Source organism: Muscardinus avellanarius, assembly GCF_963383645.1.
Source record: "Muscardinus avellanarius genome assembly, chromosome: 4".
NCBI lineage: Eukaryota > Metazoa > Chordata > Mammalia > Rodentia > Gliridae > Muscardinus > Muscardinus avellanarius.
The window spans coordinates 137,999,466-138,010,485 of record NC_137789.1 but is presented as its reverse complement, the minus strand read 5'-3'; the positions used below and the strand labels follow the sequence as shown (position 1 = coordinate 138,010,485).

Here is an 11,020-nt window from a genome sequence, read left to right as displayed (position 1 = left end):
GATCTGAGGTTAGCTGGCCTTGATAGCTAAGATATGGCCAAAGGTCAGCTGCTTGGTATAACAGGACTGGAGAATATTGAATATAGAAGTAATAGGTCAGCCAGAGTGTTGGCTCACACCTGTAATCCCAGTATTTGGGAGGCTGAGACGAAGGAACACAGGTTTCAGGATATCCTCAGCAGGTAATAAGTCTCTCATAAACCTAGTAAGACTGTTTTGAAACAAAAATAAAATAGGGTAGGGATGTAGCTTCAAGGTAGAATGCCCTCCAGTACCCTACCCAAAACAAAACCTAATAGGAGAGAAGAAAGGGAACCTGTTTATAAGTAGATTCTAATTTAGTGCTTGAAAGTACATACTTTATTTTTATAGTATACAATAGAAGGGGGGAAATACCCTTCCAAATAGGTTTGGCTATTTAACACATTTTAGTTTATTATGAAACATATTTTAGTTTTTCCAAAGGCAAGGACTTTTCCAGTTTTCTCAGGTGCTGCTGCAGAGTTTCCCAACTGTGAAGTCCAAATGCAGTTTTGCCACTGTAGGACTTTGTGCAGTTACTTACCCTCTCAAGGCCTCCATGCCCTTTCATGTGAAACAAAAACTTATGGGGTAGAGCAGGGCTGGAAAAGGGGAAGTCAGAGGGGCAGGCACTGCTCACCTGTACCTCTTCCCAGGCCTGACAGCCCAGCCCACACCCTTCTCAGCAGCTCCTGCTGCTCTGGGGAAGCTTTCTGGCTCCCCAGTAGCTAGATACTGCCTCTGGCTGCCCTGACAGAGGACATTCAGCTAGTTGCTGCCTGTCTTCCCATAACACAGGCACCACAGATACTCACTTCTGAGCCTTGACCTTGCTGTGGCAGGCATGTTTTTCCAAGCCTGGAAGAGAGTATTACCCTGCATCTCAGAAAATTTTGACCTTTTCCCAATGTCTCTTTGTTGGTTGCCTCTGTCCTTTCTAAAAGCTTCATATTGATGTTTAGCCCTAATAGAGAAACGTAAACAAGAGATAGATAAAGGTTAACAATACCCAATCAATGCTGCTGAGAGAGGCAGCACAGGGAGGGAAGTATTGAAAGGCCAAATGTAAGCAGAGCTCTATTGACAGTTTAATTGCATTTATCCTTTCCCCTTGTATGTTGAAGGAATAAAAGGACTGCCAGATAGTCTTCCCTTTTAGCTATGATAAGTTCTTCCCTTAATTAGTTGAGAAGAAACACTTCAATGTAATAGATACAGTATTTTTTTCTTAAATTCCTAAACCTTAAATGTAATAAAATAAATATAAAATAAAATGTAGAAATGGATTACAAAATTATGGGATATACACACAATGGAATTCTACTTAGGATTAAAGGAGAACAAATTATGTCATTTGCAGGAAAATCAATGGACCTGGAGGACATTATATGAAATGAGATTAGCCAGTCACAGAAAGTGAAGGATATGTTTTCTCTCCTATGTGGAAGCTAGGGAGTAATGAGGATACAACAGAAACTTTAGATAATGAAAACCCCTGTGGAATGAAGGCAGTGGTCCAGGGGAAGGTGGTGGGGAGGAAGGAAAGATTCACAAAGGAGACAATTCTTTGACATTATATACATATCTGAAAATACCAATGCCAATCTTAATATCATGTATGCAGAAGGGGAGGGAGTGAGGGGAAGATCACCAAGTGCTGTGTGCATGTATGTCACTATTGCTCTGAACTACATTATGATGTGAGACTGCAGAGCACCAATAAAAGTACATAAAACTAGGTTGCCTATTTTTATACCTCTCCTGCTCCTGAAATGTGCTCCCTTACCTCTCATCTCCTCTCTCCTGTTGAAGTTGGCCCACCTGAAGGAGATCAATTCCCCTGTTGCCTTCCCTGTGACACTCTTGTTGAGGTCCTGACCTACAAAGGACAACCTGTCCTCTTATCCCAGCCATCCTGTCATCGCTTCTTTGACATCTGTCTCTCTCAGACCAAAATTCTCTCCCAAACTCATAACAAATGCCAGAGAGATATTACTCAACAGTTGCAGAGGAGGAGAGAGAAGATCAAAGGAAGGAAATGCATTTTCTGTGGTCAAACAAAACATCCCAAGATTTGGAGTTATAAGTCAACTTCTAGACCTAAATCCTACTCTGCTTTTAATGCTTTATGTGCTTCATTTAATTTATTACACAAATATGAAATGAATTAGTTAGTAGCCCATGATTTTGTTACAAAGATGGGAGAAGGAAAGAGAAAAGAAGGAAGGAAGGAAGGAAGGAAGGAAGGAAGGAAGGAAGGAAGGAAGGAAGGAAGGACCACCTTGACAGTGAATGAGTCACCTACTGGCAGAATTCTATGTGTAAGTACTGAACTTTTTCTGTTTGTTTGTTTGTTTATTTATTTATTTATTTATTTATTTTTACCATGCAAGGAAACGTTATTTTGAAAGGATTTTGCAATAAACAGAGTGAATAGGCTCCAGGCAGCTGTTCTATTCTTCTCCCTCCTCCTCTTCCTCATAGGAGTCAATGCCCACCTCCTCATAATCCTTTTCCAGGGCAGCCATATCCTCTAGGGCCTCAGAAAACTCTCCCTCCTCCATGCCCTTCCCCACATACCAGTGCACAAACGCCCTCTTGGCATACATCAGATCGAACTTGTGGTCCAGGCGGGCCCAGGCCTCAGTAATGGCGGTTGTGTTGCTCGGCATGCACACAGCACGTTGCACCTTGGGCAGGTCACGCCCACCCCCTCCGGAACCACAGTGGGTGGCTGGTAGTTAATCCCAACCTTGAAGCCTGTGGGACACCAGTCCACAAACTAGATATTGCGCTTGGTCTTGATGGCAGCAATGGCAGCGTTGACATCCTTGGGCACCATGTCTCCAAGGTACAGCAGGCAGCAGGCCATGTACTTGCCATGCTGGGGGTGACACTTCACCATCTGGTTGGCGGGCTCAAAGCAGGTGTTGGTGATCTCCGCCACTGACAACTGCTCATGGTAGGCCTTCTCTGCAGAGATCATGGGAGCATTGGTGGCCAGGGGGAAATGGATGTGAGGGTAGGGCACCAGGTTAGTCTGGAACTCGGTCAGGTCCACATTGAGGGCCCCATCAAAGCGCAGGGAAGCTGTGATGGAGGAGACGATTTGGCTGATGAGGCGATTGAGGCTGGTGTAGGTCGGGCTCTCGATGTCCAGGTTGCAGCGGCAGATGTCATAGATGGCTTCCTTGTCCACCATGAAGGCACGATCGGACTGCTCCAGGGTGGTGTGGGTGGTCAGGATGGAGTTGTAGGGCTCCACCAAAGCTGTGGACACCTGGGGGGCTGGGTAGATGGAGAACTCCAGCTTGGATTTCTTGCCATAGTTAATGGAGAGCCGCTCCATCAGGAGGAAGGTAAAGCCAGAGCCGGTGCCCCCGCTGAAGCTGTAGAACACCAGGAAGCCCTGCAGTCCTGTGCACTGATCAGACAGCTTGCGGATCCAGTCCAGCAAGGGGTCAATAATCTCCTTGCGATGGTGTAGTGACCATGGGCATTGTTGTTAGCGGCATCCTCTTTCCCAATGTTGAGCTGCTCTGGGTGGAAGAGCTTTCGGTAGGGGCCGTTTCAAATCTCATCAATCACGGTGGGCTCCAGATCCACAAAAACTGCCCGGCGCACATGTTTTCCAGCACCAGTTTCACAGAAGAAGGTGGTGAAGGAGTCATCACCTCCACCAATGGTCTTGTCACTGGGCATCTGCCCATCAGGTTGAATTCCATGTTCCAGGCAGTAGAGCTCCCAGCAGGCATTGCCCATCTGGACACCTGCCTGCCCCAGTGGACTGAGATGCATTCAGGCTTGGTGGGTCTGAGCGGTGAGTCTCATGATGAGTAGGGATGACGGGTCTCAGTGAGAACTCACTTTTTCTGTTTATAATATTACTTTTTATTTATGATAACTTCCTTTACCCTAACCCTTGTTTTTTACACCTCTGCTCCCTGATACCTAGCATATAACATTCTAGAAACAAAAAATAAATATTCTCTTGATTTAAATATTTAAATTTTAGAAACAAAATATTTATTTAAATATTTATTTATATAAATATTCATTTTTATATCTTTATAAGCACTAGTAGATTAAAAATATGAAATTGAAAAAGAAAATATATTGATAGGAGCATTTCTTAGTGGCTCAGAAAAAAATCTATGTTTAAATAATTCTCCCTTTATTTTTATATTATCATGATTACCAACATTTTACTTTAACATGGACAAAAACAACAACAATGAAATTGTTCTTTCTATTTCATCCATCATGAAGCTTCTCTATTTAGTATGAATTGAAAATACTATACAGAATGTCGAGGAACCTTGTAACCCATGACACATGTTCAAATAAAGCCTGCATTTGAGCAGAGATCATGCAAACCAGCAGTTTCAAGGTTCTCTCCAAATGTGAAAAGAAGAAAACTGACATCTCTGCTCCCTCCAGAATTTTAGAAGGGAGAGAAGAAGGCCAACAACTGGGAACCAAATTCATTTTCTGCTTTTGCCTCCATTTTAATGATGCAGAAAGAGAAACAGCAAAACATTGGTGCTTCAAAGGAAATTACATCAACTTTTAAGTATACACTTAATTATCATCCTCCAGAAGGATAGGCTATCTTTTGTGACATTTTTACATATTTAAAGGCAGTAGTGTGTGAATATAGGACAAGATGTTTGGTTTATTAGATGCTACAGACAATTTCAACTGACACTGATGGGTTGATTCAAGGGAAAAGAGTTTTCTTAGGACTCTGAGAGCTGAACATGGAAGAGGCATGCAATGGTCAGTTTCCAATTTTTTCCTCCTTTCATTTATTCACCAAATAAATTTGCCAAGAAATTTTCTATGAAGTATAATATTGGAAAATTTAGAAATGTAGAGGTGAAAGACAGTATCTTCTCTGAAAAAAGCTCACAATGTAATTATTGAAGTAAGAAGTTCAGTCCATAAATTAGCATATACTGAAATAAAAGCAATATACTACAAAGGTCCAGGACAGATTAGAATTATTTTAATCTGGGGCAAGTAACCAGAAGGATTCCTGGCTTTCTAGAAAATATTTGTAATATTCTGAAAAGGGTTTTAAGAGGTAAGTAGGAGTTTGGAATATAGGGAATATGGTATTGTGTGTGTCTGTGAGTACCTTCATATGCCCTAGGACACAATTCTCAAGAGAAGGGGATGGCTTCCAGTTAGATAAAACAGTAACTAAAAAGGCCTGTAGATATTTATTTAAATTTTTATTTTTGTGCTTATTAGAAATTGAGTGCTCACTTCTGCAGCCCATATACTAAAATTGGAATGATACAGAGAAGATTAGCATGGGCCCTGCACATGGATGACATGCAAATTTGTGAAGTGTTCCCTATTTAAAAAAAAAAAAAAGAAAGAAACTGAACCCAGAAACATTCTTCCACCAAGCTATATCCCCAGCCCTGTTTTATCATTTGTTTGAGATAGGGTCTCCTTAGATTACAAACAGCCTCACTAAATTGCTGAGGTTGTAAGAGGTTGTAAACCTCTGAACCTCCTGTCTCAGTCTTCCAAATACTAGGATTATGAGGGTAATTGGGTGGATTATGTAGATATTTTCTTTACAGGTGATATTATACCTTTCATGGTAGGGGTGAACAAAAACAGATGCATTATACAAATGTTGAATTTGTGTCCATAATTCTGGCAATACATAATCTTGATTTCTGCAAAGCAATTGCATGCAATCAAGGTCAGATCTCAAGGAAAAGGTCAAAATTCGTGTTGCTAATACTAGTTTGTCTCTTGAAATACATCCAATTTTTATTTTATTTTTTTATTTTTATTTTTTATTTTATTTTATTTTATTTTATTGATGCATTGTATTCATACATCATAGTGGGATACAAACTTTTGTAGACATACATGCACACATCACCCAGTCAGCCCCCACCCGATCCCCACCCCATTCTCTCCCCATCCCTCCCTCCCATGCTTAGCTTAGTGGTTGACGTCTAGTATTATAGCAATTTATCCAAAATTAAAAATGATAATGTCTCATAAGTTTCATTTGTCTGATATCAAGCTTTTGATGACTTAAAGATAACATTTCAATATTTCTTTTTACTTTCTTTCTTACCAGAGAATATTTTTTTTCTATTTTTTAGGTGAAACTATCATATATTTATATATTTAGTTTTCAGAAAAAAAATCTATCCTAATATAGAATATGGACTCTAGATACCCAAAACGATCTTGAAAAAGAACAAAGCTAGAAGATATATAGTTTCTGATTTCAAACCATATAAAGCTACAATAATTGAAACAGTGTAGTACTATTCTAAATGCAGATATATAAACCATTGGAGTTAAATAAAAGCCTAGAGCTAAATTCTTCCCTATATTGTCAAGTTATTTTTGACAAGGTTTCCATGAACATTTGGTGGTGGAAATAATAATCTTTTAACTAAATATTGTTGAAACATAATAATTACATGGAAAAGAATAAAATTGGACCCTTACCTAATCCCATATACAAATATTAACTCAAAATAGATAAAAGAGCTAAATATAAATCTTAAGACTATAAACTTTTAGGAGAAAATCTGGGTCATAAAACCTCACAACACTGAAATTGGCAGTGATTTCTTGGATATGATTTTAATGGCACAGGCAACAGAAGAGTATATAAACTCCCTAAAAAATAAAAAAAAATATTGTATATCCAAAGACAATGTAAACAGAGTTAAAAGTTACTAATAGAATGGGATAAAATATTTCCGAATGCTATATCTGAAGGTATATTAATATTCCAACTAGAAATCCTAAAAATTAACAACAATAAAGGCAAACAATACCATTTAGAGATAGGTAAAAGACTAACATAAATAATGAATCTCCACAGATAACCAATCTTAGTTGTCTGTTGGATGGAAACTCTTGTTTCTCTGGTTCTGGTGTGTATTACCTATTTCTTCTTTGTAGTTAATCTCTTTGAGTATTTTCTCTAGCGCTGGTTTTGAAGACATAAATTCCTTCAGTTTCTGTTTGTCATGGAAGCTTCTTATTTCTCCATCTAATTTGATAGAAAGTTTTGCTGGGTAGGAAATTTTTGGCTGGAAGTTGTTTTCTTTCAGAGTTTGGAATATGTTACTCCAAGCCCTTCTGGCTCTCATGACTTGGTTTGGGAAGTCTGGAGTGATTCTAATTGGTTTGCCTCTGAATGTCACTTGGCCCTTTGCTTTTGTTGCCTTTAAGATTCTCTGCTTGGCTTCCACATTGGTCATTTTGACAATTATGTGGCGTGGGGATCCTCTTCTCCGATCCTGTCTAAAGGGAGTTCAATAAGTTTCCTGGACCTGAGTATCAACCTCTTGCTCTATGTTTGGAAAATTTTCTATTACTTCCTTGAAGAGATTGTTGATCCCTTTGGTTTCACTTTCTTTTCCCTCCTCTATTCCAATTATTCTTTGGTTAGCTCTCTTAAAATTGGCCCATATTTCTTCAATATCAGATTCCTGCTGTCAGATATTTTTTTCTAGATTAGAAACTATGCGTTCAATTTTGGAATGATCATCTTCAAAGAGCAAGAATCTGTTCTCCATGTGGTCTAATCGGTTGTTTGTGCTTTGAATTGAATTGAGGCCTTTACTTCATTAATTGCATCCTTTATCTCTTTTTGGCTCTCTCTGAGTTCTTTTCGAAGCACCTCTATTATTTCTACAGTTATTTTCCTGATTTGATCTTCTAGAAATCTCTGATTTTCTGTTTTATCGGGTTCTGATGTTGTGGGATTGTGGGCATTCATTGTTCCAGTATTATTCCTCTTTCCCATGATTTTGGAAGTTTGTGCCTTCTCTGGGTTCTTCCCTTTGGTCACTATGACTTCGCTTAAGGTGTTCTGGATCTCAAGTCAGTAGTATCTCAGACCCCACTACTCCTTTACTGGGTTATATCACAGAGTCTACGACCCAGAGAGTCGATAGAGGCTGCTTTAGACTGTGGGGGGTGCCAGGATGCACGTTCTCCTATGGTGTGATATCTCTGCCACCGCCACTCCCCCACTGAGTCAAGTCCCAGGGAGTACAGTACTGGGATTTCCCCTCTGTGGCCCGCAATTTGACTCACTGTTCTTGAGTACGCAGATGTAGCTGTACTGGAATCGGTGAATTCGCTGCTACTGCCGCCGGTGGTAATATGGCGCCGCTGCTACACCCTCAGCCATGAGGCTGGCGTATTTCTTCTTGGTTTTGAGTTCCACTCTGAATCCCTGCAGCGTGTGCGGAGCTCAGCCACTGGGAGATTTAGATGCTCCCTGCACCGAGAAATCCCCCCTGGCTGTTCTGCAGTGGCTCACCTCTGCTTGCTGTAGCCATCCGGTGAAGTCACCGCTGCCACCAGCAGTAAAGCGCTGCTGCCGCGTCCTCGGGTGTGAGGCTGTTGTATCTCCTCTGTGGCTCTGAGCTCTGTTCTCAGTCTGCTTTCTCTCTGGAGCCTGGTGATTTTTTTGTTTCTCTGGTGATGGTGTTTTCTGGCTATGAATGGCGCTGATTTTGTGGTAATGGAGATTGGTTGTTAGCGGGGCTCTTAAGCCCCGCTTTTCTGGGTCGCCATCTTCCCGGAAGTTCTCCAATTTTTAAATTGTCTTAAATTCTTTCCTGTTCTTGTTCCTAGGTTTTGTGTTTTTAATTGTGGCAACATATACATAATATAAAATTCTCTTCATAAGTTTTAAATGTTTATTTCAGTGCAAGAAAATGCAATCATATTTTTGTTCTCCACCATCACTATCATCTATAGGACTCTTTTTATTTTGCAAAACTGAAATGTTATTCCTATTAAAGAGTAACTCTTCATGCTGGGCGTGGTGGCACACGCTTGTAATCCCTATGCTTGGGAGGTGGAGACAGGACGATCTCGCAGTTTCAAACCCAGCCACGCTGGCTTAAGAGACCCTGTTTCCAAATTTAAAAAAACTATAAAATAGGTCTGGGAGTATAGCCTGGGGAAGTGTTTCCAGGAACCCCAGTACCACCAAAAAAAAAAAAAGTAACTCTTCAATACCCCTATCCCCAGGCCACTAGAAACCACCATCACCGTGCTACCTTCTGTCTCTATGAACTTGACAATTATACATACCTCATATAAGCACTAGACACTACTTCGAAAAACTACACTCCAACAAAATGGAAACTCTGAAAGAAATTGACAACTTCCTAGATAAATAAAACCTTCCTAAACTGAAAAGATTTATAAAATTAAAACCAACCAATAGCAATAAAAATATTTAAACAGTAATAAAGAGCCTAGTATAAAAAAAAAAAGCCCAGGATCCTGTGTCAAGATGGGACATGCATTCCTTGGAGAAGCCCTGGACACCAGATTTTGGTTTAATATTTGAGTGGGACAACTTGAGACATTTACAGCTGTGACTTCCTATCTAGAATACGGGAGAGAGAGTGGATAAAGGCAGAATTAGAAGCAAGATGACAAGGAGGCACACGCCATGCAAGAAAAGTGATTTTTGGAAGAAAATCCCAGAAGGGGTTAGAGAAAAGACTGCTTCAGCCGTGCATGCTGGGGAACTCTTAACAACATACCTTATTGAAAAAAATGATCCGGGCATGGTGGAGAAAGCCGAGTAGTGCCAGGCGGGAAGCTGAGCCGTGCATCCTGGGGAGCTCAGCACACCTGGCCAATGTGCTTCTCTATGCTGCACTGGGGTTCCTGTTGCACTCAGAACAGCAACAGGAGACCCTGCTCTATGCGGTGAGGCTGTGGGCCTCTGCTCTTGGAGGGAAGATAAAATTCATTGCTGCCGAGTGCTCAATCCCACAATCTCTTCAAAACACACATACTGTCTTCTCTTATTAAACAAAATATATTGGAGAGGGACAAGATGGCAGCAGGGGCATCCAGGATTCACGAGATGCAGACAAATCCTATCTAATCCACCTGGAACTTTTGGGGAAAAAATCTCCATGAAGAGGAGTGCTCCTGCCAAACATGCTTAAGAATTTGGACATCATATCATGTAAGGAAGGAGCTCAGCTCAGAACCAGGAGGAAGGTGGTGGTGGTGGTAGTGGTAGAGGCTAGTATTTGGGAGAGGCAGAGATCTGATTAAATCCACCCTGGTTTTCTGAAGAAATTGCCCAAAAGGTAGAATGCTACCACTGCTCATGCTCAGGAATTCTGGACAACATGTAGTGTTGCAAAAGTGTTTGGGAGAGAATTGAGATGGTGGAGGCAGTGGCAATGGCAGCTGCCAGTATTCAGGCAAGGAAGAGATCTGAATCAATCCACCTCGATCTTTTGAAGAAATTGCCCCAAAGGTAGAATGCTATGACCACACATGCTCAGGAATTTGGGAAAACATGCTGTGTGAATAAGGTGCTCGGAAGAGAACTGATGTCTATGGCAGAGGCAGCGGTGGTCAGTATTTGGTAGAGGCAGAGATTCAATCCAATCGACCTCATAATTTTAAAGAAATATCCTCAAAGGTATACTGCTACTGCTGCACATGCTCGGGAATTCTGGAAAACAAACTGTCGGAAAGGTGTTCAGGAGAGAACTGAGATGGCAGTGGCAGCAGCGGTGGTGGTGGTGACCAGAATTTGGAGGGGCAGACAGATCCAGTCCAGTCCACCTTGAACTTTTGAGGAAATCTCCCCAAAAGTAAACTTCCTGCCACACATGCTCGGGAATTCTGGACAACATACTAAATGGTAAAAGGGTTTTAGGGCTTTCAGAGGGAGCCCTGCATAGCCCAGATGGGCCACCACGCTGAGTGTTCTGGGATTCATCAGCCCTCATGGCCACCATGCTCCTCTGCACAGAGTGTGAGGCCAGGGTGCACATGGAGCAGCAGAGCCTGCTCTCCGAAGTGAAGCTGTGGACCTCTGCCTTTGGAGGGAAGACAAAATTCACTGCCACTAGGTATTTGGGGTCCCAGCTTTTGCAAAAGACATATACTGCTCACTCATATTTAAAAAAATAAAAAATAAAAATCGAAGAATGCTGGGCGTGGT

At 41.2% G+C, this 11,020-nt stretch overlaps 1 pseudogene across 1 annotated transcript; it reads right to left on the bottom strand.

The window, feature by feature from the left end:
* Positions 1–2,474: 2,474 nt before the first annotated feature.
* LOC308262125 (tubulin alpha-4A chain-like) lies at positions 2,475–3,815 on the bottom strand (annotated as a pseudogene). The gene has a single exon. The product of its transcript is annotated as a tubulin alpha-4A chain-like (transcript).
* Positions 3,816–11,020: the final 7,205 nt, after the last annotated feature.